Source organism: Malaya genurostris, chromosome 3, assembly GCF_030247185.1.
Source record: "Malaya genurostris strain Urasoe2022 chromosome 3, Malgen_1.1, whole genome shotgun sequence".
Lineage (NCBI taxonomy): Eukaryota > Metazoa > Arthropoda > Insecta > Diptera > Culicidae > Malaya > Malaya genurostris.
The window spans coordinates 231,031,499-231,058,186 of NC_080572.1; the positions used below are offsets into that span (position 1 = coordinate 231,031,499).

The window sequence follows — 26,688 nt, forward strand, 5'->3', positions numbered from 1 at the left end:
AATGGCGGTTTATAATTTTAAATACATACACCCTGTTGTTCAGGAACCGGAAGTAAGATCCTAGCGAAAGTCAAAAGCAGTCTATATATGATATGACGTTAGCACTTTTATTTGACTCTAAAATGTGAAAATTGAGGTTTTCTGAGAAAATGAAGAGTTCCGTTTTTGAGTTCTGGGCCACTATTTACGATACTCCAGGAAACGAGAACTCAGAAAAGGTAAAGGTGAAATCGGATAGTTTGACCAACAACAGTTTAGGACCAAATTTCGAAGAATTTTTACGTTTTTTGCATTATCGCGCTTTATGACAGGTTGCAATTTCCTGCATTTCCGAAATTGGAAGCCAAATCTGGATGAAATTCTACATCAACTTATGGAAACATAATATTATTCATTTAAATCTGAGTTTGCGAAGACCGGTCTGGCCGTTTCTGAGAAATTGAAGTGATTTTCGGTTTGGAGCGCTTGAGCACTTTTCCGATACTTCCTAAACCAGAAACTTTACCCGGCTTTACCCAAAATCATCGTATTTGATTATAAACTATGCGGCTATTTGAATGTATTTGGTTTAGTTTTCCAGGTCACGTTTGAAACCACACTCTCGGAAATAAATTTTTGCCTTGCTCATATAGAAAGGCTATACAATTATTTTGAAAACCGACTTTTGAACCGAAGCCCGGAGGGCCGAATGTCATATACCATTCGACTCAGCTCACCAAACTGAGAAAATGTCTGTGTGTATGTGGCAAATAATGTCACTCGATTTTCTCAGAGATGGCTGAACCGATTTTCACAAACTCAAACTCGAATGAAAAGTCTTAAAGTCCCATAGATTGCTATTGAATTTTATCTCGATCCGACCTCCGGTTCCGGAATTACAGGGTGATATGCGCAAAAAAATGAAAAAAATGTTACTCTTTTTCCTCAGAGATGGCGTGACCGATTCTCTCAAACTTAGATTCAAGCGAAAATCTTATGGTCCCATAGCTTGGTTTTGAATTTTGTATCTGTATCCGACTTCCGGTTCCGAAATTACAGGGCAATATGTGCAAATCTGTGAGAAAATGCGTACTCAATTTTCTCGTAAATCTCTTAACCGATTTTTACCAACCAAGATGCAAATGAAAGGTCTTAAAATTCTTCAAAAAGTTTCCGAAAAGTTGATCCAGATCCGATTTTTGGTTCCGGTATAACAGCGCGAAAAGTGATTTTTTTTCAATTTCATGAGGATTTTTTCAAAAGTGATGGAGAAATAAAATAAATTTTATAAAATTTACTGATAAATCCATCTAGTTGGCAGACCTCGTTAGTTGGTGAATATATAAATCTACTATGGAACTACTAGTCCCGGTTTCCGCTTCCGAACGCACCCATAATAGTGATGAAAAGCTCTAAAACCGGAACTTACTTCGATTTATCAGCAACGGTTAAACCGATTTTTATAAATCTTGATTCAAATTAAATCTCTCAGTACCTTAAAAGATACTGTGCAATTTCATCTTGATCCGACTTCCCCAAATTATAGGGCAATGAGAATAAAAACTTTCAAACTGTCATACAAAATGATGCAAAATCGGTTCGCTTCGGTACGTGCTGGTACGGAAAAAGAAAAACACACAGCGTGCTTAGTTCAATGCTGTATAGCGTGCAGGGCTGCCACATTTAAATCTATATTAACTTGACATCACTGTTTACAAATTGAAAAGATTGTGGTAGTTTAAACCCAACAAAAGTTTTAGATTTTATTCAAGTTTGAAAAAAAAATCTTGACAGAAGCTTCTAGTGATGTTTTTGAAAATATAAGTAAGGTGAGAATGTTATCATTACACGAATGGGATTAAAAATGGTTTTTACACTTATCAGCCTATCATTCTGGAACCGAAATTCTTATTCGTAAGAAATTCGGTGGGTTTATTTGGAATTGTAAGACCTTTTATTTGAATAGAAATTTTTTACGGTCATATAAAATGGTTTTTGGTTTCAACTGGACCCATTATTTACTTCAAACCGTCATTTAAATGTGCAGAAAATTTAGAAATTCCTTTAAATTGGGCTCAAAATTGTCTCTATTGGTAGTTCATATTAGTTGATAGTTGAATGAACCGAATTTCACTATATCGGCATCCAGTTTTCGTTTCCAGAAGTTCTGGAAATGGTAGTAAAAAACTTTAAAATAGAGCTCACTTCATTTTCTCATATATGATTGAATCGATTTTCACATTTAAATTCAAATGTGGTATGTAAATACCTTATGATAAAAAAAGAACCGGAATTTTCATTTTAAAATTCCCGCGCTTGTCCAATCGGTAAACTTTTATTCTCTCAACGTTGGCAACACTTTTATACACATTCTGTCAAATTTTGATGCATATCGTACGATTAATTTTTGTTTGGCGTCCATACAAAGAAGTTGAAAAATTTTCGTGTGGCGATTTTTATAATGGATGAAAATTTAGAACAACGTGCGTGCATCAAATTTTGTGTTGCAAATGGATTTAAATGTTTCGAAACGTTGAAAATGTTAGAAAAGGCCTTTGGTGAATCGTGTCTACGAAAAACACAGGCATACGAGTGGTATAAACGCTTCAAAGGTGGCCGTACAAGCTTGGATCATGATGAGATCCCTGGCCGCCCAACAACATCTGTTACTGAAGAAAACAAGAACAACACAGTGAGTTCAATTTTAGATATTTTTCACCACTATCTCCGGTATTCCCAGAGCCGGAAGGGGGGTCAAATGTATGGACGAGATCGGTTCATATGGCACACAAATAACATTTTAAGGTTTTTGTATAACGGTATATTATATTGAACACTCTTGACGCCATAATTCCGCATAACATTACGTAACACGTTTATTTATTTATTTATTTATTTGGGGAGCAGGGAAAAGCCCGATGGAGATGAAATATAGCAATCTCTCTCTCCAGCAGGCATAAAACATCCTCATCTTTTCTATCAACAGATTACAATGATCCAACAGATACATTTACGTCTAAAACTAACAATTAAAACTAACAGTTAAAGCTAAACCACTAACCCTAAAACTAGTTGATGACACAATATTACAGCATTACAGAGCAGCTTCCTTGAAAGGCGAGATGGAAGAAAAAAGTGGATATGAAGATGGACGAAGAAGGTTAGTTGAGGGAGCAGTGAGTGAGCGTGGACAAACGACGGGGTTAGAACCGGCATGTAGATCTAATTAGTGAAGACGAATAAAGTGACAGGGAGGGCGAACGGGTTAGTTTCGGCGAATCTGATTAGATTCTAATGAAAATGGTGAACATTTATTTACTGGATAGTTAAGGAATCATTAATTAAGCGTTTTATCGCATTACGCGAGAGATGAAAATCAAAGACCTGCGAGCAACTGTTAAATAAACGACACATACTGAGAAACGGTTCATTATATCCGTAGTTAGTTCTAGCACGAGGAATTCGTAAAAATGGATGTGAACGAAGATTGCGACGATGGATGTCAAAGTTGACCAATCGTAGAAGATCAGGGCAATAAATATGTGATTGTATTAAATCAGCGATGAAAACAGCCCTGTAGACGTTCCTACGAATACACAGCGGATCCAGTTCGATCAGTCGGCAACGATCATTATAACTTGGAAGATTTAATGGGTCTCTCCATGGTAGATTTCGGAGAGCAAACCTAATGAATTTGCATTGAACAGCTTCAATACTATCAGTTTGATAGTGAGGTGACCAAACGTCAGCCGCATATTCAAGCGATGATCGGACTAGTGCACAATAAATTTGTTAACGAAATTTTTGGTAATTCGAAATATGAAGCCTAAGAGTTTCGATGCCTTCGAAATCACGTAGTCAAAGATTCTTAAAATTAAGTTTACCATCAAAAATAACTCCTTAATCTTCCACGAACGTTTCACGCTTAAGAACATTTTGCGAAAGATTGTAGTCATATCTTATTACAGAGTGGCTGCGGGAAAATGATATGACGGAGCATTTAGAGGCGTTTAATACCATCTTGTTGGAGTGACACCATTCCACGAATGTAATCAATTGAGCTTGCAAAAAGTGTGTATCTTCTTGTTTTTTGATCAGATGTTAGAGTTCAAAGTCATCAACATTTCAGTAAGAAGTGCAGATCATTAAGGTAGAGTGAAAATATATATGGTCCTAAGTGACTTCCTTGAGGTACTGCAGAACTCACAGCAAACGGTGATGTTGTACAGTTTCCTATTTTCTGTTCAGTTTAGCAATTGTTATTTGATGGTTTATTTATCAAATGTCACTGAGAAATCAGTGTAGATAGCGTTTACCTGTAGACGAGATTGCATGGATTGCATGATAAAAGATGTGTAAGTTACTAGGTTAGTAGATGTTGACCGTTTAGACATAAATCCGTGTTGATTTCCAGATATATAGTCGTTGCACTTATGAGTTATGAAGTCGAGAACAATGATTTCAAATAACTTGGACATATCACATAGGGAGGTTATTCCACGGTAATTTGTAATATCTGATTTGTTGCTTTTCTCAAAAACCGGGAAAATGAAAATTTTTTTACAGAGGTCAGGAAATGTTCCCAACTGAAGGAACATGTTGAACAGCATTGCCAGTGGTGGGACGAAGCTATCCAAGCACTTAGTACTATTGAAGGAATACCATCAGGTCTTGCGTTTGTAAAGCTTTTTAATTTAAGGGAGGGGGGGAGTAGGGTCCAAACGATGAAAAATATCATCATTTTTGAGAACTTTTTTCAGAGTTATCGTGCAACAAAATAAATTCAAATTTTTTGCATGATAAAAAGCATCATTCGAACAACATATTGTAATTTTCTCGTGGAAAAATATTGAGAAATAAGTCCGTGAAGAGGTATTTTTGAGAACGCTTCTTAAAAATCATGATTTGCGGTGTCCACTGTATCTCAGCGCAGACTGATAAGAAGTCAACAAACCAAAGCAACATAGATAGAGTAGATGTTTTTTTAGACCCCAACGTTTCTGTTTGATTTTTTTGTTAATTTTTTTAATTTTTGGTGGTTGTTCAAAGTAAAAACTACGATTTTTCACGAAAAAAATTCGCCATTTTGTAGCTGTAAAACCTCCCCAAAGTAACAAACAAGGAAAAGGAAAACGTTGGGGTCTGGTTTTTATGTGTAGAAAGTGAGTGCAAAATTTGAAAAAAATTGGTTCAGTAGTTTTTGAATGACGATGGACACGGACTTTCAAAACCTGCTTTCGAGAAAAACGCGTTCAAAGTTTTGTGTCTATAAAATCATTGGAAACAATTTATTACTCAAGGGAGCCCGTAGGGTCTAACATTTTCACAAAATCATATTTTTTCTTTTGTATTCTTTTATAATGAAACATTTCAAGAATGTTTTGAAGCAGAAATCTTGGGCCTGTGCGCCTCTTACTACTTCGCAGTTTGAGATAAGCAAAAATAAAGGCCCATAACTTGCCGAGTTTTTCTTCGATAGGCTTGAAAATTGCACAGAATATTCTTGAAATGTTTTACTATGAGAAAATACAAAGAAAATAATAAATGATTTTTCAAAAGTGTTAGACCCTACCCGCCCCTTAAAGCATGCCTTACTTATCATAGTCGGTGTAAAAGTAGGGTGTGGTCCAGCAGGGATACGAAGAGGAACGTTGTTTATCGCTCTAGATACTTTGGAACTGCTGAGGATTTCATCGGAGAAAACGCTACTGAAGTGCCTTCGAAATAAGTTGCAGGTATCAGGCAAGGTGGATGATTGAACCTCTCCGAGCGACCTATGAGTAGGCAGTCCTGTTTCTTTACGTTGTCCATTAACGTGACACCAAAAGCTCTTTGGGTTTTTCTTTAAATTACTTTGAACTCGAAGAAAGTGGGTGTTATATAATGATCTGTTCAGACGTTAATATCGATTATTAAGATATACATAATGAGACCTCAGATGTAGAGTTGGCCGCTTCGTGAGTTTTTTCAAGACAGATCTCTTAGCGCTGTTTAATTGCTTAATGGTTGGATTAGACCAAGGAGGGTAAACTGGTTTATGACATTTTCTTTTAGGTACGAACTGATCAAAAGAATATGAGATTATATTTGTCAATGATGCAGCCGCATAGTTTCCATCATTGTTTGATAAAATAGTCTACAAGTTTAGTGAAAATAGGAACTGATTCATTGCGTTGAAGTTTGCTTTCTTGTAACACGTGTTCTATATGAAAAATATTTGATGTAGGATATCTCTACCTTGACCGGACTGAAAGGACACCGAATCATTGGATACTGTAGAAAGTAATATACCAGAGCTTGATAGTGGTATGTAAATAATTGGAATTTTTCAAATGTGAGCAATTTTAATTGATAAAAAAATATATAAATCTAAGGAAAATGTATCAGAAACAACCTTCTGCATTATTTTGAATGCAATCATTTTACTCTTTAAAATAAAAAAATGCATGATTTTAACAAACGAAAACGTAAGTCGAAATATTAATTATTTTAATATGATATCTTATTATCAGTGGCGACAAGTTCCATGAAATATTGGAGGGGCACAAAAAATTATTACTACTAATCATTGAACTTTGCAATATGTAAAGCATTTTTATAAAGGAAACGGAGAGATTAAGGCAAATAAGAAGCAACTAAGTCAAAATCACAAACATTTTCCCTACTATTCCAGTGATAACCAATATTCGTAAGTGGTAAAGAATGGCACATTTCACATTGTAGTAAATTCGTTTAAAAGTTTTAGTAACTTAGTTAAGAAATATGAAGGATTCCGGAGACGAACTACGGGGATAACAGGAAAAGTGTTATATCATAAAATATTTCTAGCAAATTTCCTAATAGTTACATATTCCAGTTGCCAAAATATTGGGGGGCATAGCTTAACTTTGCTGTTTGCCAAATTAACGACGTAACCGAGCTCAATGTTTGCTTTTTTTACTGTACACGGGTTAAAATCCAATGCCAATACCATGATAAAAAATCATGAAATCATGAATCACGTTTATCATGAATAATAAGTCATGATTTCATGAGCAAATGATTGGTATCATGCACAATAACACATCTTTCATGGAAATTTGCAATCATTTTGCTTGTGAAATTTCATGATTTTTATTAAAAAATTATGGTACCGGTAATAGACTGTTATCCGTGTATGCTTTTCGTATTACCAATAATCTGTTACAAAATCTTTCAAATTATCACCGCATTCTGAAGATTCCAAGTGACATACAGGTGGAGAACAGAAGCTACAAGTTTTGAATGAAATACATTCCTCAAATAACGCTTTTTCCGGATTGTTTTTCATGGGAGAAGAATTATTGCTCTTGATTTGGATCCTTTTGATCATAAAATCATGAACACTTATCATGACGTCAGGAAAAGTTAAAATAATTAGTTTTAGGATTTTCCAACGTTTAACTACGGTAATGGATTTATTTCCGTGTGTGCGCACTTAGCCCAAACCGGTTACCTTGAGTAATAAAAACCCCTAAATTATTCATAATACCTCAAAAAACAAAAGCAATGTTGTTTAATAGTACACCCAAAGCTCCATTTACGTTACTTATATATGTATATATGTATTAATATATGTACGCATGTGTGCAAATATTTGTATTTCTTAATACATATAAATATTGGTGATGTAAAAGCGATCATTTATATATATAAATATATACACATATACGAAAACGAGTCAGTGTGTAAGCATACATACATACATATATAAGGTTCGTAAATGGAGGTTTGGGTGTATAAGGTAGAAGTTTTCAAATCAGTTCCAATTTCACTACTAGAGGTCTAAATTTTTGAGACAGTCTTTTACCGAATCGTGTATATAAAAATGTGTGGGCGGATCTCTCAAGTTTCACTTTTTCTTTAACATCATATTCCTATGTGCTATGTCCTATGTGGTTTCACTTTGACCAACAATATTTTTCATACCAGAAAGATCACGTATACGAAAACTTTGCCATGATGAAAGTTCAAGCGAAATTCAATACCGGTAATAAATAGGGCACCTACTACTTTTATCTCGGCGTGGGAAGAAACACCCGCCGTCGAAGTTTAAGAAATCATAGTTTGTTTATGTTTGGTTGTGCTTTTTTCTCAATAGTATTGACGTTCTAAGAGTGCTGACGTGAAACACATAATTGAAGGTTGTTTGAAGAGATTAGAACATTCGATGCAATGAATGACTGTTCAGGGATTCAGTTTAAAACTATTGAAATTTCATGTATAATTAAGATCATATCAGATAAACACAGATAAACATATTTTGTGAATTTACATCTGTTTTCATGCACATACTCGGAAAAGGCAATTAAACATAAAGTTACTCTACAATTCTGTAAGTTTCAATATAATTTAATTGAAACACTTAGCGTTAATTGAAAGATACAGTTCTATTAATTGAAAATTCAATGAATGGCTTTTTAACAGTGTTGATGATTGCCGAAAATTTGATAGAAGCTGCTCGATATTTATCAATATTGTATACAACATTTTCAATCCGGTAGAAGATTCTACAATAACTCGAGTCTCTCAATGCATGAACCGCGAGAGAATTTTTCTACATTTCTTCGTTCCACTTCATACTCTGAGTATTTCACGGTCCTTAAAAAAAATTACAGTTTGATAATGATTGGTGCTGTGTGGAATTTACCAAGAGAGAATCGCAAGTTGACAATTATAGCAGAAAATCGAATCGATTATTCGACTTGATGATTCTCATACTAGGTTGCAATATTTCGAAACCCTTGTGTGGAGCATTCACATACATTTTCATAGAAACAACTTATACAAAGGTTATATGCACATAATTAGAATAATCGGCAATAGTAAAATGATTCTATCGCAATTATCAACTGCCCATATAGAAACGGATCGCGAAACGAGAATAAGCGACCGTTTGTTGCTTCAGAGAGGATCCCCACAGCAGCGTGCTAACCTTTGATTCTCAGAAATGTCATCGAGAGAAATTCGCTCTTGCACTGGTGTCTATTCTATTTTAAATGAGCCATGCCGGGTTTTTGTTGCTGCGATGATACCCGTCTCTCTTTGATGGCACTGATTCAATCGGGTGAAGAGTTGCTAGTGAGCGTTCTTTGATACGATAAAAGCCAGCCTTGCTTTCAAAAGAACATTCGATTCAACTCATGTCTATTCCATGTTACTATTGATTTACATATCGTGTAAATTTCATTGTCCCGGGTTGGAGGTTCAATGCATAGGGCGCTGGTCCTACAAACCATTTTTATCTTTCTTTCTGTGCAGAATCGAGTTCCAGAATTCATGAACTAAAACCAAATTTAACCGGATCTTGGAACCGAAATTTAAAACAGAGAACAGGATCTGGTTTATAGACCTGGATTTCGGAACTAAATTTTGGAAATAAATTCTAAATACATTCTGGATTTGGATCGGAATTATGAAACTAAAACTGAAAATGAGTTTCAGAATACAGTTCCAGAATTCAGTTGTATTTTCAGAATTCAGTTCTAAAATGCATTGATTGGGAATTTAGTTCCAATCAATGCATTTTAGAACTTTTTTTTTTGCATTGATTGGGAATTTAGTTCCAAAACGCAGGTCTAGAGTCTGAAATCCAAAAGCTGAATTTCGGAACTAGAATTCGGAAGATTTTTCAACCAAGCTCCGGATTTGGATTCTAGAACTGAATTTGGGAGCTGAATTCAGAAATTGAAAATTGAATCCTGGATCGGGACTCTGTAGCTAAAATTCAGCTGCAGATAAAAATTCAGGTCCAGAGGTCAGTGCTAGGATTAAAATTCTGAAATCAGTGCCGAACTAGAATCCTGGCCTGGAATTCAATTCCAAAACACAGGTTCAGTGATTAGCTCAACAATCCAGAGCCAAAATTTAGATCTAGAACTCATTTTCAGAATTCAGTACCCCAGTTCAGGTTTAAAATTCAGTTCCAGAATCTAGCATCAAAATTGAGTTTCAGAATTCAGACCAAGAATTCAGTTCTAGCATTCGGTTTCATAATTCCAGGTCCAGAATTAAGAGTCTTTAGCATAAAAAAACTGAGCCCCACGTCTTTTTCTAATAGGGTTCTAAAAGTAAGCATCTCTCGTGTCATAACCAGAAAAATGTCAAGAAAGTACAAGTTCTTCATAATTAACTCTTCACTGGATTCCAACCAGTTTTATTTCCAAATAGCCCAACTAGTTTATCTTTCATGAGAAATCCTTCTACAATCAATCAACATTTGTACTGAATGGAATTGAATGGTTTTTTTGATAAATATAAAAAATAGGTAGAGAATTCGCTCAAAATTTAGAGGGCCGAATGCCATATACCAATCAATTCAGCTCAACGAACTGAGCAAATGTCCATGTGTGTGTGTGTGTGTGTGTGTCTGTATGTGTATTGTCAACTAAAAGGTCGAGATCTCAGAGATGGCTGGACCGATTTTGATCAAACTAGTCGCAAATGAAAGGTCTCCCCGTCACTCTGAACGCTATTGAATGGTTTTAAGATCAGATGTTTACTTTTTGAGTTGTACGAAGTTTTATGTTAAAATTTTCAGTTTTTTTACAGTATCTGTCACAATTGACTTTGAAAACAGAATATGTATACTTAGATTCCACAAGGTAATAGCTATCCAACAAGCCGTAGATTGTTAAAATCCGTCCATTTTTAACGGAGATATCGAAATTTTTGTGTAAGCGACTTTTTCCCCTATTCCAGCAGTAGAAGTTTTGAGCGCTGTCTGGCAAAGAAATGCTTAGGAGCAACATAAAACAACGATTTTGTATACTGTTACATACATTTGTTTCTAAGTACCCAAAAGACTGTGTACATCATGATATTTTGCCTCGGACCGATTCTAGCACGGTTCGTTTTTGGCAACATAATCGTTCGAATATGACATGTGTAAACCTGATGATGGCAGAATTTTCGAGTTGAAAGAAATTCCATAATTATATTGTTTTAAACTACGTACAGCAATAAATGCTAGAAGAACATGACACCCATATACCATTCGAATCAGTTCGTCGAGATCAGCAAATGCGTGTGTGACAAATAATTTCACTCAATTTTTTTCGGAGATGACTCAACCGTTTTCTACAAACTCAGATTCATATGAAAAGTCGTATGCTCCTAAATAAGGTTCCTGAATTATGTTTGGTTCCGACCGGAACTACAGGATGATATGTGAAATGAAATTAAAACTGTGTAATTCATTTTTCTCGTAGATGGCTGAACCGATCTAAGATTCAAATGAAATCTAAGAATCATCTAAGATTCAAATGAAAAGTTTTAAGATTCTATAAAACATCTTGTTTTTCAGTCAGATCCAACTCCGGTTTCGGAGATACAGGGTGATTGGTATAAAAATGGCTATTTCACATAAATTTATCAGGTTTATCGGGTTAGCAGATTTGGATAGTCGATAACCAAATAAACTTATTTCTTTTTTGGTTGTATTCAGTTTTCGTTTCGTTATACCGAATTTTGATTTCCGGTTCCAGTATCGAATCGTTTCTCAAAGCTCAATCGTTTTCTCAAAAAAAGCCAAATCGAATTCCAGAAACAAAACTTCAAATTAAAATAAATCCAATTTTATCCAATTCTGACTTCCGATTCTGGAATTGTAGGATGATGAATTTTTAAAATTCAAAGCGATATAGAATCCCGAAAAGCTTTAAAGTTGGACTCAAAACTATTGCAATTTATTCGTCATATGGCCATACGAATCGGTTTGGATTATGCCGGCTCTGGAAGTACCTTAAATTACCTCAAACTCTAAAGTGGAAATTACTTCGACATATCATGGAATGTTTAATCGATTGTTACACTTTTAGATTCAAATTCGATCCGATTAATGAGTGATTAAAATCTCAAATTGCCATTAGAATAATGTCATGAAAACTGAAAAACCGAAGAATATTCATGCGAAAAACACATGCGGATTGATAAAAAAAAGGTATCATCTCACTGCTAGGTGGATTAAGCACGTTTTTCAATGTGCAGTTGGTTATATGATGACCGAATCATGTCCTCTTTGCTAGCTTTGGAAGCCGCAAACGGCGTGGACAACATCGTCCAAAATCTCCAAACCTAGTCATTTAGTTGCATGTTAAATGTTGCTCTCAGTGATGCCAGATCGTGCGCGCTGACTTTCTGTATTCCATCTACTATCGGCGTGGCGATAGAAGCAAAAAAAAAATCAGTGTAAATCCGCACAACTTATTTTACATTGATGAAGTGTTTTTTTAAACCAATTATTGCGTAATGTATGTAAGGGCAATTTTTTTGGTCTTTTAACAAATTTTTATTTAATACGAGAAAAGTAGTGTAATCCAGAGTAAATTATCTCCATCCTTATTACACTCATTGAAGTGTCTAAATACATCCGGGAGAGAACATTCCGGTCGAAAAAGGAAGTTTCATCATTTTTTATGATGAAATTTGTTTATATAATTTATTTTACCCCGGCTTTAACCTTTTTGGTCGTTCACCGGGGCTCAATGATGAAAGAAAGTATACAGAATTATCGTAAATGAAAGTATGACGCAGTATTCAATACTAATTACATAATTAATATATAGAATCTGCAAAAATCGATCGCGAGCAACTAATGGTAAATAAGACGTCGACCGAAATCGGTTCGATTGTCGAACCGATTGGTCACGTTCATCTATCATTATATGCAATAGGAGATACTTGTATCTTTCGTTGCAAACTGGTTACCGTAAAGGAATGTGTCGTTTTAGTTACAAAGGAGCGGGAACCTACAGCTCCACATTTTCCATACCGAACGAACTAGGCTATGGTGCCCAAATGAACACTAGTAATCACTTGGGCACCATAGTCTGATTCGTCCGGTATGGAAAATGTGGAGCCTTGTATCTCCCACAATGATAAAAAAGAAATATATTATTAAAATGATTGCATAATTGAAGTTAGGAGTCTATCGGTTCCAAAAGCTCAAACTAAATTTAACTCTCCTATCATCGATAATCATCAACTGGTGCGTCGTCGACATGAATATCAACATGCAAACATCCTACTATGGAATCCAAAGTTGAGCACCTTAATAAGAAAATTAATCCTACATTCACTGAACAAATCAAACACACACACCACAGGACAAATAAGAAAATCAAATACTCACTGCAGACGGTGAAAAAAAATTAAAAGTCGACATTTTTTTCAATTTTGTGAGAGACATCAATATGCTCCCCATTTTGATATAATTAGGGCTTAAAAACTTCAAAACATGAAGGCTGCTAAGAATTTTTAATAACATAACTGAGGATTTTCCCAATTTCATCTTGAGACTTTGCCAACAAACCATTTTGTAGATTTGAGTATTTTATTCTCAAACCTAACCTTATTTATTCTCAAACCTAACAAAAATCCAGCAAAGGCATTTAAATTATCCTTATTTTCCACTATCAGATTTCATTGTGCTGTTATTGATAACAGCTAAGAAAACTCGCAAACCCTTAAAAAATAGTTAGACGAGTCTAAATTTCCAATGGAGTGGTCAGCGTTGGACCCGTAATACTTTTACTGAGATTCTCGATCAAACGTTAAATTGGGTATTGTCACCTACTTTTCACATGTTGAATAAAAAATCATGATTCTGAAAATGGTTACTCATATTTGAGCTAATAATAATTTTCCCCGATTTTACACGAGAATTCCCGGTTTTTTCTCGGTTTATTCCGATGAAATCAAATTCACGACTTTTTCCTGGTCACTTGCCACCCAGGAATATGTCAGCCTCAAATGATTGAAATTTACATGATTTTTTCTAACAGTAGGGGATAGTGTTCGGTTACCGGCACCCTTTTCTTTAAGGCTTATATCTTCTGACTAAGTGTACATTATGCGGACATATATACATCAATGGAAAGCTAAAGTTCCTAGCTAACAACTTAATTAGAAACTAAGTTGATTCAATCCATTGAACACACTTTGTTAGCAATTTAGTAAAGTGATAATTTTTGGCCATTTCAAAATAGGTGTTCGGTTACCGGCACCTCAAGAAATTTTGCAAGAAATGGGAAAAATATAGGTAAAAACTGCAAAGAACCAAAGTTTTTGCTCATATGATGGATCTATTGAAGCCGTCAAATTTGCCACGTGTTGCACATCACCCGAGATGCCAAGTAATACAATAAGTTTAGCTAGCAAAATCGAAAAGATCACGCCAATTCTCAAAAGTCTTAACATGTTAACTTAATTTACAGACAAATTAGCAGACTTGGCATGCAGAATTTGCATGTCACTGACAATTTTCCACGATTCGTCGAAAAAAAAAATGGGATGTCGGTAACCGAAAACAGTTAACATTTTGAAAATTACGAAAAAATTTTGGATGCGAAAATTTTGATAGCATCCGGTATTAAATCACGAAATAGATCGATTTCACATCATAAATATTCAATCCACTCACCTTTTCGATTGATGCTTTTCTATTTAAGATACTATTAAAAAAGTCAGCGAAAACTTTTGTGTTGATTTTCACGCAATTCAAATTTGTTTTGAGCGCAACAAAAACTACAAGCGTCTGTTCGCTGTAGCATTCGGCACAAAAAGAACATTACATTTGTCGGAATGACGCTATCTGCTTTCTGTCAAAATTTTACAGTGGGGTGCCGGCAACCGAACACCTTCCCCTATAGATTCTAACAGTGACGTAAAGTAAAACAAATTATATAAATATCCAAATTCCAATTAAATGAATCGAATTTTGTTCAGCTCTAGTATAGCAAGTATTTTAATTTAGATTAATACTTGGAAATGTAGTAAAATCTTGAGCTTCATGGGAAAGTTATTTGTAAATCAGATTGTAAATAAACAACTATAATTTGAACTAATAAACGAAAGCAAGTTCATCCGATAATTTTATGTCTACATGTCCGAGAATTACAAAGAGATCTATATTGACTCCGTCTAATGAAAAGAATCCGAAGCAGTACTGACTGCTTCGATAAACGAGACCTGGGGTCGAATAGACAATGACACATCTCTCTACAACACACCACAACATAATGAAAAGTCTTACCTTTCTTATTCCTGTCTGCAAGCTCGGCTCGGTAAATATCGGCCGCCTACTATGTTGCCACACCGATCCTGACAAATGAACTTTTCAAGCAACGCACTACCATCCAGTCCATCAGTAAATGTGATCGGGATCTCCGGTATTTTCTTCTCCTTCGTTTGTTTGCTAATGTAGCACCCGGTTTTTCTTTTTTTCTATTTTATTTTTTTTTACATGCACACTGCACTCGAATTTCCCTTTGCCTGCAAGCGAATTTGCTTTGAAGTTCACCAAACAACAATCCACTCGCACTCAAGGTTTCTCGTCGTGTTCTAGAAATTTTACACTAGATTTCACTAACAGTAAGGTTCTATCTTCTTTTTTCTTTGCAAAGGACACTAGCGTTTCTGTGTGTTGGAGCGATTGTTTTGCCTTGTTTCGTCACGAGCGAGGAATTATTCACTTTGTTCCATCCGATTTACTAGATTCGTGCTTCAAAATAATTCCAACTGCGGGAGTTCTGGTAGTACTATTTTCGTTTTTTTCTCTCACTCAAACACTTCTGTGCACTCTTAGTGGGATATTTATCTGTCGGCTAAGGGTTTTGTTTTTTGCGAGGATAAAAGGATTCTTTTCTTCTCCGGTCGTATTTGTTGCAACTCAAGCACAAATTATAGTTGTGTAATTTTCAGCAGTTTTTCACGCTTTTCTCCATTGTTTGCTTTCTTCTGGTTCTGCTTTTTTCGCCGTCCTAGCACTACACTCTGTTTTTCGCATAAACACTTAGTCGCACACATCAGAGTCAGAGCGGATGAGAGAACACCATTCGAACTAACGACCGAACGTGTGAGCGAGTGGGTGGCGATGGGTGGTACTCCACCTAACTCTGCTGGCAGTTGGCGCTCTAGTGGGCCACAGGGATGAAAACAAACCCGAAATGTTAGGTGAGAGGAACCGTAGTATCAACGAGTGAGACAAAAAACCGAATTGGCACACTTGTCTTCCCCTGATCCCTGATGTCCTCCGGTGAGGCACCGATTCGCCGCAGCCTGGGCTCAAAGAATCAGCAGCTTTCCCATTAGCAATTCCTTCTCACTTGCACACATACACATACACACGCATTTTCGCTCTTTCACTTCAGCGAGTTCCGTTTCGCTCTCCCTGCCTTTTTTTCACTTTGGCTGTCGCACTCTGTCTCTCCCAATGTCCCTCTTCTTCTGTCTCTGTGTGGTCCACACACAATCTTTTATCGATATTTTCGGGGCTGCGTCAAGGACCAGCAATTTTGAACTGACAAATGTTCGCAATCGTTGCACCGAATCATGACCGAAGAACGCTGGAAATACGCACTACTTCACAGGCTCACTCAACGGATCGTTTCGATCCCGGGAAAGTCTATAACCGTGCCCGAAATTCACCGATGAAAGTTTGTTTCCCCGGGGACAACTCACGGCACGGTGGATGGGATTTTCTCTACTCACCTAGCGGCCTACTTCAGGCTTTGAACATTAACCGAATTTGTTCACCCGGAACGGCTGCATCAACCAGAATTACACGCACTTCGGTTCACTGATCACTTCCGTCTTAGAATAAGCACCTTTTCACGCTAGGTCTCGACCGTTCTAGTCCGTAAAAATAGACAAATCACTTCTGCAACGGTGCAGAGCAAAGTTACCAGTCTGCGGAACCGCCCTTAACAGTTACACACCAGCACCAGCAGTGGGAGCAGCAGCAAACGGCGAAGAGTCAGCCGAAAACAGGCGAATATCCTGGTGAGCCGCGAGAGGATTCTCACTGTGATCCAAAAACACAGATTTTGCGAGGAAAATCACAGAATTTCCCGTCCACTCTGTACCAATCCTGTAGCAGTTGGTTTCAGCCAACGAGATCTGCACGCGGAGAAAGCTCTCTCCGTTGAATTGTTATTCTCGTGCTCCCCAGAGAGTCATCACTTACTCTCACATCGCATCGCATAGAGCATGCAAATAGCAGGATGAAAACGCACGGACTGGTTGACACGCGAATTCTTCTAGTTCCTTTATTACGAGCGTAGACCAGCTGAAGGACCGCGAATTAATGTACGTTGGATCCCGGGCAAGGGGCGAGGTAACACGACGGTAGAACTGAACTGGGGAAGTGGTGAGGGGTACAAAACTGAAACAAATTCAATGTTGACGGGGAGTAGTTGTTGCGGGTGAGTAACACACGAAACAAAATTGTCTGCTTTTCACACAATCGATATCAGCATGCGAATAGCTTCGAAATTCACACCCCTAGCAAACAGTGACCACCGCAACACAGGATATTGGTGCCATCGTTTCGTTGCCACAGCTTCGAACACACACACTAAGTTTGTTCCATCCCATATTTTCGTCCATTATTTCCAACACGGCAACCGAATATTCACATCCATGTTCGGAATTTAACGAATGTCGAATCTTAACCGAAACTCCAGGTGCCTATGAACTCAGTCCAGGCCTGTGAACAAGAATTCAGAAAGGCAACTTTTTTGACTTGGAATACCGTCCGCCCTTCGTAGGAGCTCCGGGGGAAAAACTATTCCGTATGCTCTTCGCGATGTCCGCTGGCCGACTGGTTGGCTGATCCTATCGGAAGGAAACGAATCCGTGCAGCACTGTCTGACGTGCGAAAAACCGATGGCTTCCGCTCCTGCTGGACTCTCTTTCTCGCACATTAATTTAAGGCGAATTTGAACAAATTTTCTAGGATGTCGAAACAGTCTTCTCTCTCAGAATTACGATGTGTTTGTATAGGTTTATATGGCTTTTGATGGAATGGGACCTGTGGGGACTGGAAATTGAAAACATGACCGATGAGCGGTGAGATATCGGTGATGCTGTTCGTTCTCACGATGATCAAACGTCAAAATCAAGACTGCGGTCGTCACGTAGGATTGGGGTAAAGGTGCATATTTTAGGTCAAATATCGATTGCTAGGGAATGTCGAGGAAATGTTAGGTTGATAATGTCTAAAGACTGTCCCAGAAAGTATGGACGCACTATGATTTCGCATTTCGTAGAATGGCAATCACAGGATCAATTTTCGATTGACTCGAAAGTTCAAATTACCCTTTAAATTAATAACTTTAACAGGAACGCTGAATTCGTTTAATAATTGTATCAATAGCCGTCTCATTAGTCGAACCACCACATAATTTTGCTTAGTATTCGATCTAATATTAACGAATGGCGTTGAGTTCGGTCCTGAGAATCAATATCAGAATGAATTATTTAGAAAACTGAGCAATTCTTCTGTTCTAGCGGAGTGAACATGATGAGTGATTCTACCATTATTTTTCTTATCGTTCAAACTAATGCATAAAATAATAGATCACACAACTAATGGTTTTTACATACCACAACTTCTCCTTCATGTATGATATTAATGATTAGCATTTGGTAATTTGGAAATTCGTTAGGAGAATGGAATGATTTGGCTCAAGCAGCTTACAAATGTCATGAATAGCATTCCAATAATCCTTGAAAATTTACCCGAAATGGCTGAACGAACTTCAGCATGCTAAATGCAAGGAAAATCTTTTTTTGTTTCGATTATAGAGGTTTCAAACTTAAGATCATTCGCTTCTTCGAGCCAGGAAGATTTTATGACCCTATGTTCGGGGCTGGGAATCAAACCCAGATGAACTGCGTGAAAGGTATCGACTTACCCATCACGCTATACCCGTCCCTGTATTTGACCTCATTATTTTAACAACAGAATCCTATTATTGATTTATTCATCTCACGCCCATGATGGCCAACATTATTTATCTAATTGATGACATTGCACACAATGCATCTACTGGTAAACGATATCTGAACTTTTGATCCTGCTTACGGTAAAGCTAGAATAGCCATATGCGTTCCACTATTAAAGCTCATGCCAAATGAGCTATAAAGCACGTGTTTCAAAATGACGAATCTTATGGATCAAGCATGCATGTAAAGTCTGCACCCAAAACTACTCGTTGCGCGCCAAACAATTCTCCAACGATCTACACGGAGAACCCTTCGATCATAAAATTGCGATATCGCAGTTTTTGATTTTTGCGATAGTTGATTTAACTAATTTCTTTTTGATTCAACCAAAATGGTTTTTGATTTGCATATATTCAAGTAGTTGAAAAATATGTTGTTTTGAATGCTGTCAAATGCCGGAGACAGTTGAGAGCAATACAATAATCGCAATGCAAAATCAACCACTTTTCTAGTTGAAATCTGTTCGCGTCGCTTCAAAATGTCAATGAAAACAACATCGATGGTTAAAGCGTTTGGTGAAATTGTGTTCATTCGATTTGAGAAATTTGTGATAACAAGTGTTTATCTAACAGCGGTGTTGTGATAAAGTTAACCTTGTTTAAGATGAAAAAGATTTGGTGACAAATTAGAAAATGTTAAAGAATGATCATCTCGTAATCTTTCAGGTATGCACAAAAAAATTATGCTTCAAATTCGATCATTGATTTACTTCCAGCAGACTATTTTACTTCCAGCTGTTGGATACCGATGAAGATGTTCATGCATTAGCAATAAAACACTTTTTGACATGAATTTAATTTATAAAAGTAACAGGAGCGAAGGGTTTCAAACGCACAGAACGCGCTGCGATTGAATGGCACGTTTGAATTGCCGTCGCAAAATTCCAATTCCCAGCGGTTGATGCATCCAAGCTCATATAAATTGACTAAAATTATCAGTGCATAACTTTAGTTCAACCGTTTGAAGGCATCATTTTCGGTAAATTTATTAATTTCGCTAATTTATTCGCCCCTCCGGGCACTTTTGCTGAATAAAAACGTTTTTCTACATCAATCATTTCCGATCGAATCAGAAGTATTTTTTTTAGAATTTAGATCTTTACTGATCTCAAAACAAACAAACAAATAAAACCGATTTATTTTTCAACTAACAGAATTTTGTTTCAATAACAACACCAGTTATTTCAACTAAAATATTTGTTGAAATTGAAAGGTATGTGTCCTCACTAATTGACAGCATTTTTTTTTTCAAACAGTTGAATTAGTTGTTTCAACCATCGTTTCTGCTAATCGAAAAACAAAAATGACAGTTTAGTTAAAACAACAATCGATTAGTTGTACCAAATTTTAACCAATCGAATTCAGAAAATCAACTAATATTCTGGTTGAAATGGGATCGCGGGTGGTTCCGTGTAGTATTCCTTTTTTTAACGACGAAATACTGAGCATCTCGTTGCGTGCCAAACATCAATCGTAGATCTAGTAATCATTGACGACTTTTTCAACGGAAAATTCCTTTGTTCATACAAATCAACAATATGGATTTTTCCCACTTTTCCGGCAAGTTTCCTAATTTTTTTTGTTGCGCGAACCCGTCCATCCGTTCTTACGTGATGCGATTACAAAGAATGATCTATGCATTTATATATATATATATATATATATATATATATATATATATATATATATATATATATATATATATATATATATATATATATATATATATATATATATATATATATATATATATATATATATATATATATATATATATATATATATATATATATATATATATATATATATATATATATATATATATATATATATATATATATATATATATATATATATATATATATATATATATATATATATATATATATATATATATATATATATATATATATAGATACTGAAAATATTAGACCAGAATATTATTCTCAACATTTGCTACTTAGCCATTGTAGGCTAGCTGGCGTTCCTCATTAAATTCCGTACAGACTTCTTGGCGACAAGTTTTGACACTTTTTTCCAATCTTTTTCGAACTGTTGAATGGTTTCGGCTGCCGAGACATGTTTCCTAAGATGTGCCTTTGTTAATGTCCAAAATTCCTCAATTGGTCGAAGTTGTGGGCAATTTGGTGGATTCATGTCTTTTGGGACGAAAGTGACATTTTTGGTAGTATACCATTCTACCGTTGATTTCGAGTAGTGGCAAGAAGCAAGATCTTGCCAGAAGACAACAGGATCCTAGTGGCTTCGAATCATGGGTAGAAGTCGTTTTTGTAAACATTCCTCGATGTATATTTCGCTGTTCATTGAAGCAGTGGTGATGAAGGGTTTCGAAATCTTACCGTAGCTACAAATTACTTGCCAGACCATAGCTTTCTTACCGAATCTTTCGACTTCGATCGATGTCTCGGACTGGTTTAACACTTGCCCTTCTCGCACCGTATAATATTGTGGTCCCGGCAAGGATTTGTAATCGAGTTTCATGTAGGTTTCGTCGTCCATGATTATGCAGTTCAAGTTTCCAGCAAGAGTCGTATTGTACAGCTTTCGAACCCTGGGCCTGATCGATGCTTCTTGTTTCGGACTACGTTTTGGTTGTTTCTGCTTTTAATAGGTTCGAAGATTCAAACGTTCTTTAGCACGAAGAACATTTGACTTCGAAGTGCCCACTTTATTGGTCACATCCCGAACTGAAACCTCCTTCTTTTGCTCGAACGCCTTCAGTTTACGTTTATCCAACTGAGGGTTAGCAGGACCTTTTTTTCGACCCGTTTTCGGTTTATCCTCAAAGGTGTTATCCTCACCGAACTTCCTGATTGCATTTCGCACGGGTTTTTCAGTTACTCCTTCCATTTTTGCTATCTTTCTCAGTGACAGTCCGCGTTCTGTGCACCATTTGTACACAATTTTTCGACGTTGTTCTGCTGAAAATCCACGCATTTCGAAACAAACTAATGAAAACGAATAACTGCACAAGTGGTTAGAAAAGGATGTATACAACAGGACGCAGCCATAAAAATTTACAGATTCTTAACCATTGCGAAATGACAGCGGTTTTTGGTTGCGTCCATACTTTCTGGTACAGTCCTTAGGACCGTTCTTCGTATCGCGTGAAGCGTTGTTACTCGATTGATGATGATCGAATGATATCTTACCAGTATTACGACTGTCTATTGGAAAAAAACAACAAATGAATTAACTGTATGAATTGATAGTGAAGTTCTCGACAGCTGGCTGTCCGAAGTTTTACGAGTTTTTGGAAGAAATCTCGTATTTTAGTAGGAAACACATGTTAATACAAAACGCGATAAAATTACAACGTATTCTCGATAGTCGGCTACCCAGAGCAATAAACACGTGATTCGAAATTTTACTAACAAACAACCCCTTCCTGTGATGCATGTGGAAATGCAAAGGATTCCTCGGTTTCTAGTAGCAATGTGCATTAAACTAACAATCGTTCCTTCCCAAGTAGATTTGCATTCAGACGTGGCCGGCGTCGGTATTGATCAGCATGCAAGGATCAATGCAGTTTACACAATGTGAATCTACGTGCTATTCCCAAGCAAGTTGTTTCAGGAAAACATTTTGCAAGCTTAATTGATTCTGATCAATAACGGAGTAACAACACACGGGCGGTCTCAAATGCTAATGCTTGGATTCGTCTTCGAATATGAATATTCTTAAAAGATAGATAAAAGAAAACAAGAGCAGTGGATTTTTCTACGGAATCTGTAACAGAGGTCCTAGAAGAATCAGTGAAATCCACTGAAAGAACGTGGTTTAGATTTGGATATTGTTTAGCGAAGTTATTTGACTGATCAACTGTGTGAGAATATTCCACAAATTTCATAGTCTCAATTTTTAACGTTAAACTGCCATTTTTATATTCACTTAATGTGAATATTCTACTGTTCAATGTCGAAAAAATAATTGGCTATGAATATTCTACTGTTCAATGTCGAAAAATTAAATTGGCTCAAGTGACACGTTCCCATTGATATTTGGAGATTTGTGCCTTACCATCAATTTGTTTTAGCATCATTTTCCCGATATATAAGAGGGAAGGATTGAAGGGAAATGGTAAGGTTTGGACTAGGATGGGGAAAATTGACGACACAAAAACACAAAAAAAGCAGAAGTAAATTCTGCACCCCTAAGGGATGCTGAACAATCTGCTGGGGATCACATTTAGTGGAAGCAGAAGTAAATTCTGAACCTCTACGAGGTTCCGAACAGTCTGCTGTAAAACCTATTTAGGTTTGTTACTATGTGCGTTCTTTCTGATGCACAGTTAATAAAACCTCCAACCCCCGAGAAAATTTAGAGATCTTACAAATGTGTTACCATTCTGCACTCACGGAAGAATGCAGAACGATTCGCAGCAAGTACGAGCAGAAGTAAATTCGGTACCCCCTAAAGAATGCCAAACAATCTGCTAAACCCTATTTAAGGTGAATACAGAAAGGATTTATTCACTACAAGAAGAATAATGAACCCTTCTGACTATAGTTCCTTATTACATTGGGTGAGAAACGAGAGAATATCCTTTTGTTGGCATGTTTGGATGCAGCCCAAGAACGAATCTTGTGCTTTATCCAACTAGTTGAAAGTGGTAAAGCTGGTTCCGGACCAACGAAATCATTCGTTGCACACGCTCTAGCCAACTCATCATTGCCGATTGTATTCCACACAGAATCGCGTAGATTTCTGCTTGGAACACAGTATAGTATCTACCAAGTGAATGAGACTGCTCCAGCTTCATTTCACGACAGTAGACACCAGCACCAGCACGACCATTCAACAGAGAACCGTCCGTATAACAAACTATGTGTTCAACAAGCTGTCGTTCCAAATAACCAGACAACCATTCCTCACGAAGAGGATAGCTTACATTGAATGTTTTGAAAGGAAAACTGCATGTTAGAGTTAGGACACTAGGAGCGAGTAAATAAATACTCATCCCAGGTAACCATTTGAGACCACAAGCGAGTGTGGCTAGTAGCATAGTTTATAGGGTTACTGTTCCAAAGCCCTGTAACCTTAAGACGGTATGCACAAGATAATGCTTCTTGTTTTAGGAACACGTGTAGTGGTTTAATGCACAGTAGCGCCTCTAGAGCAGCAGTTGGAGTTGTCGTGAATGCTCCTGTCATCGTTATTAGGACCATCCTTTGGAGATGATTTAGCTTTGACTGAACTGTCGCGACTTCTCCTTTCTGCCACCATACAAGACGAGCATATGCTAAAATTGGTCTAACAATAGTTGTGTAGATCCAATGAATGTATCTGGATTTGAGTCCCCATGATTTTCCAAAAGCTCGTCTGCGTTGGCGGAAAGCCATGCAAGCTCGTTTAATCCTGAAGTCAATGTGAGCAGACCAATTCAGTTCTGAGTCAAGAATAACCCCGACGTATTTAACTTGATCGACCACAGTGACCTCTGAACCAAAGAACTGCAACGGACGAGCTCCTGTGATTATCCTACGATAAGTGAAAAGCACCATTGATGTTTTACCCGGATTTACAGATAATCTAACCTGATAACACATAATTGTTGAACGGATCGCAGGGCTTGCTGCATTAAATCAAAGAGAGTGATAATGCTTATACCGGTCATCAATATATGATAATCGTCGGCAAAACCATAAGTCGGAGATCCAAGGTTATTAAGTTTCCTTAACAAACCATCAGCGACTAGGTTCCAAGATATTCCGTTCACGACTGCGTTGTTTAACCTCCTGCAGCCATTCAGTCCTCGGCACGGAAATACACCTTGACTTAAGAGTTCCTATTTTTGTGGCCTTTTACGACATGGAACAGGAAACCAGTGGATCAATTCTTGGTAGAAAATAATTCCGCCGGATGTCACACGGCTTACCTGTTTGGTGGACTTATACCACCGGTACAGGTGAACCGTAGCATTATTCTTAGCCAGCTGGGAAACCGCTACCGACACTACACGGCTATCTAGGCTGCTCAGAAAGGGAAGTTGACATTGATGGACAACTTCCATGGATGGCCGAGCAGCCGTAGAATTTTACATGTGATTTGACCAGGTAAATGGTATATCTTAATTCATACAATCGTAGTAGTTAGTCTACACTTGACATAAATTCAAGTATGCCGTAATTTCTTCGGTGATGATACAATATTACGTCTACTAACATGTAAATATAAATTTTGCATCTGTATCGATGTAAGCTTCAGTTAAATTAACTCTGAAGTTAATGATATGACTTATCTTTACATCCTTTGTATTGTGAATGCAAGTGAATTGGCGACGCTCCATTTATGTGCATCTATTAAGATGTAATTTTTTCTAAGTGTGTAGTGGAGAGTTGACTAGTTGAGAAAGCGGTAAGTGAATATTACGTGCTAAACATGTAAATCTCAATCAGTCTTGGCGGAAAATACAGTTGATAGATAGAAAAATGAGTTTTATCTATTTAAAGTTCACGCTGCTTAGAAAATCGATAACGTAATATTAAAATGAAAATTTTTTCGGAAATTTATGTAACATTTAATGGACAATTATGTCAAACACAGATTCAGAATTTTCAGATATTTTTACTGTGTTCTTCAACAGTTGCCAATCGAAACAAAACGTCCTACCGAATCAGCACCAGCCTTGCCAAATATGCTTCTGAAGTGCGCTCGCGTTCACCTTCCTTTCCCGGAATAAGCATGTACGGCTTCCAGGGGCAGAATGTCTTTCTTGTTTACAAAAATCTAGCTCAAACGATTGAGTGTGCGTTCAGTATTGATCCTTTGTGACATCTGTTTCGATCCCCACGAAACTCTTGAAACCACGGTGTAAGGAGTGTATCGAAAATAAGCTATCCACATACATTTGTGTTGTACGCAAGTATTTGTGATGGTTTGTTATGGTCAGATCACAGCATGCTGTGCGTTTGGCTGTCAGCTTTCGTTTGTTTACTTGTGTGTGCGGTTGAAACTCTGCGTTTTCAAAATGTCGCGTATTGAAAAGGAAGTGAAAATTATGGTTCTGGACACATGGCTAAGTGAGTGACTATGCAAAAATTGGCGAAGCGGTTTGGAATTCATCATGCTAGTGTTAAAATCATCATTATTATTTGGATGAGCTACCAGGAAGAGGCAGGAAACCCGGTTCTTGTAACCCGAAACTGGACCAGAAAGTGGTATCTCTAATCATGAAGAACAAATCAATGTAAATACGTGATTTGGCCAAAAAATCAGGAACGAGTGTCGGAATAATCCAGCGTATCAAGAGGCGAAATCATCTGAAGACCTACAGGAAGTAGAAAATCTCGAAATAAAGTGTAGAACAGAAGAACAAGCAACGAGCAGCAACAAGGGCCCGGAAATTGTATTCGCGTCTTTTGCAGTGTCCGGATACATGAGTTTTGATGGATGATGAGACTTACGTAAAGGAGGACTCAAACACCTTTCCAGGTCCACAATACTTTACTGTCGTCGTTGGGGAGGATGTGAGCGATGCGAACAGGTCGATTCAAATGGAGAAATTCGGTCGGAAGGTACCGGTATGGCAAGCAATATGTTCCTGTAGTTTGAAGTCAACCATATTTTACACTACCGGAACTATAAATGCAGAAATCTATCGATCTGAGTGTCTCCAGACGAGATTGCTGCCTTTATATAAAAAGCATAGTACACCTCCACTGTTTTGGTCGGATTTAGCGTCGGCTCACTATGCCAAAACCACTCTCAATTGGCTTGCGGAAAAGGGTATAAATTTCGTTGAGAAAATTATCAATCCACCAAATTGCTCTCAGCTTCGTCCCATCGAACGATACTGGACAATCGTGAAGAGGTCTTCAAGAAGACTGGTAAGGCAGCTGGAACATGCCGGAGTTCAACAAAACGTGGGCTCAACCGTCAA

The 26,688-nt window shown here is 37.1% G+C and overlaps 1 protein-coding gene across 17 annotated transcripts in view; it reads right to left on the reverse strand.

The window, feature by feature from the left end:
• Nucleotides 1-17,588, reverse strand: part of LOC131438815 (glucose transporter type 1) — a 611,808-nt gene extending 594,220 nt beyond the window's left edge. For all 17 annotated transcript variants that reach the window (XR_009230992.1, XR_009230990.1, XR_009230991.1 and 14 more), the window contains exon 1: nt 15,032-17,588. The gene's annotated coding sequence lies outside the window, so the exon portion shown is untranslated. The remainder of the gene's footprint in view (nt 1-15,031) is intronic.
• Between the last annotated feature and the right edge of the window lie 9,100 nt (nt 17,589-26,688).